This window comes from Parus major, chromosome 10 (genome assembly GCF_001522545.3).
Source record: "Parus major isolate Abel chromosome 10, Parus_major1.1, whole genome shotgun sequence".
NCBI classification, from domain to species: Eukaryota; Metazoa; Chordata; class Aves; order Passeriformes; family Paridae; genus Parus; species Parus major.
Window position 1 is genome coordinate 12,457,645 of NC_031779.1, and position 2,793 is coordinate 12,460,437.

At 63.1% G+C, this 2,793-nt stretch overlaps 2 long non-coding RNA genes across 4 annotated transcripts in view; both read right to left on the reverse strand.

Moving 5' to 3' along the window:
- Positions 1-894, reverse strand: part of LOC107209492 — a 40,320-nt gene extending 39,426 nt beyond the window's left edge. The window contains exon 1 of one of the 3 annotated variants that reach the window (XR_001523613.1): positions 785-894. This is a non-coding gene — a long non-coding RNA (uncharacterized LOC107209492). The remainder of the gene's footprint in view (positions 1-784) is intronic. The other 2 variants (XR_001523615.2, XR_001523616.2) reach the window with 2 other exon arrangements.
- Positions 895-2,343: 1,449 nt separating this feature from the next.
- Positions 2,344-2,793, reverse strand: part of LOC117244923 — a 2,345-nt gene continuing 1,895 nt past the window's right edge. Inside the window, exon 2 of the long non-coding RNA XR_004498897.1 lies at positions 2,344-2,473. This is a non-coding gene — a long non-coding RNA (uncharacterized LOC117244923). The remainder of the gene's footprint in view (positions 2,474-2,793) is intronic.

Genomic DNA, 2,793 nt, shown 5'->3' on the forward strand with positions numbered 1-2,793 from the left:
TTTTTTTTTTTTTTTTTTTTTTTTTTTTTTTTTTTTTAAGCAAAGAAAATGCATACAGCAAATGAAAAATGAAATAAATCCTCCAGCACCAGAAGCCGGTGGCAGATCAGGGCACAAGCAGCGGTAGCTCCGTTGCTGGTCCTCAGGGGTAAATCCGAGTAGGGGAGAGGGACGCCCTGATGTCCTCCCCCTCACCCCTATAAACAGGCCCAGCAGCAGCACCCTCTGCACCGGGAGGATGAACTTCCTCGGGAGCCCGGGATTTCTCCCGCGGCCTAAAGCCTGGGTGTCCCGGAAGGCTCGGCCTCATCCGGGCGTTTTGGCCGGTGCCGCTTCTCCGACCGGCGGGAGGGGAGGTTTTGGGGAAACTCGTCAGCCCCCAGCAGCGCTCGGCCCCGGCTCCCCGCCGTCCCGTCGGGGCTCAGCCCGCCCCGGCCCCTTTCCCGGACTGCAACGTCCCGGGCATCCAGGGGCAAGCTGCCGGAGCAAACGCGTCCCCGGCAGCAAAAGGTCCCCTGTGTTTCCCACTCGTGCTCCGCCAAGGGTGAGCCGGGGCCAGGGAGCGGCGCGGGGCGGTCCCGGTCCCGCGTGGTGCCGGCACCTGGAGGCGACCAACTTCCCGGCGGGGACCGGCCCAACTTCGTACCCCCCTCCCTCTCTCCCTGTCTCCCTCCTCCCCCTCCGGCAGCCGGTGTGTTCCCCCTGGAGGAGACCTTGTCCCCTCACCCTCCCGCCTCCCCGGGGCCGCCCCGCCGAGGCGGCGATGCCCGGCCGCGACACTCACTCTGCTGCCGTGCGGAGGGCAGGACGGTGGTCCCCGGGAGAAGCGGACGGCGGGGCCATTCCCCTCCGTGGGGTGGGCGGAGGGGCGGGCAGGGCTGTCCCCGGCCGAGCAGTGCCCCCCGCAGCCCCCAGCCCCGGGCGCGGGCCGGCGCGGGCGGCGGAGGCGGCTCTGCCCCGGCTCCGTGCGTCTTCCCGGCTGCTGCCGGTGCCGGCTCTGGTCGCTGGCCGGGAGCTGCCGCCGCCGGCAGGCTCTGCCCGCACTGACGTCAGCCCGGCAGCCGCCTATTCACTCCAACCATGGCGGAGAGGAGGAGGAGGAGGGAGAGGGGGAGGGGAGGAGGCGGTGGGAGGGAGGGGGAGAGGAGGAGGACGGGAGGAAGGCGGCGGTGGCGGCGGGGGCTGGTGGCTGGCAGGCTCCGCCGAGCAGAAAGCGCAGCCCCTCCGCCTCACCCCTTAATTACCCCCCGAGGACGGGGCTGCGCGGAGGAGGGGGGCCGTGTACCCCCCTTTCCCCCTGGTGAGCCCCTCTGCCTCCCGCTCCCCCGGGGCCGCCGTCGCTCACCTGGGCGCCCCACCGGGCACCCCACTCTTCCCCCGGGCCCGGAAAGCGCTTCTCCGGGGGAGAGCAGAGCCAGCTCCCCGCCACACCCCGCCACCCGAGTCTCCTCTTGGTGGTGCCCCCCATCTCTTGAGGAACGGACCTCGTGGCGGCGGACAGGGAGAGGGCTGCGGCCGCCCCTAACCTTCCCCTGGCCTGTGCAGCTCCCACCGTGCCCCGGCCACCTTCCCGGCCCCGCACCGCTGTCCAAATGCTGAAAGGACCCGCGACTGCCCGGTCCGGCCCGGCACGGCCCGGCACGGCCCGGCCCGCCTGCCGCCGTCGGGTAGAGCCGAGGCACAGGCTGCCCCCGGGCCGCGTCCCCGGCCCTGGAAAGGGAGTCCCTCCTGGAGCTGTACCGGGCCGGGCCGTGCCTTCCTCGACGGACAGGCCGAGCCCGGAGCCCGGTTCGTCCCGACAGCCGCATCGCAGAGCCCGGGGGCCACAGCGAGCTGGAAGCGGGGCGCGGGCACGCAGGTACCGCCGGCGCGTCCCCCTCCTCTCCCCTCCGTCTCTATCTTCCTCATCGTCTTTACAGAATCACACACATACTGCACCGCCTGCAGCCTCTGCTGTAAGGCTCAAAAAGCCCTCCCCAAAAACGCACAACCCCCCGCACCCCCACCCCTCCTGGCACACCTTTACTTCGCTTCTGACCTCTCCTCTTCCTTCCTGCGTTTAACCTGGCTCCTAATTTTTATCTCCGATTCACTCCTCCGATGCCCCGGAGCGGCTCTGGGGAGTCTCTCGCCGCCCCGATGAATACACAGGGATCCCCAGACAGGTTTTCTATGTAGGAAAAAATAAACCGATCGAGCCCGAGAGATCTGCAACAGCCAAACACGCCGCCTCGCCTTTACATTCGTGTTTTTAAATTCCCCCGTTATTTTCCTTTTTTGCATCTGCAAGTTGCCACGAAAGGAAATACAACCCCAAATGCCACCGCCAGCAAAAATCGGAGCTCGTTGCCAAATTCCGTAGTATTTTATTTTAAAAGCAATTAGCACCATTAATTTTTTTTTTAAAAAAAACACGTCTTCTCCTCTTCCCGGGGAGTGTAAGAAATCCTTTTGCTCACCCAGAGTCGAAAACCTAATGGCATTGTCGTTAAACACGAAAAGGAGAATATTAAGAAATTGCAACACTCCCTCCCGAGCGCTCCCCCCCTCCCAGTTTATTTGCCCTAATAATTAATTCACAAGAGCTTAACTTCGGTGTAACCCCGGCGGTCTTTTCATTAAAAAATCCCCGCGTTTCCTATTGAATTAGCTCTGCTCCATTGTCGCTGAAATGAAGACGCCAAACCAACTTTTACCCTGAGCATTTTCTCACCAGCCCAAAGAAAAGTCTCTCTCCTTTTTCTTTTCTCTGATTTTTTTCTTTCTTTCTTTTTCTTTTTTTTTCTTTTTTTT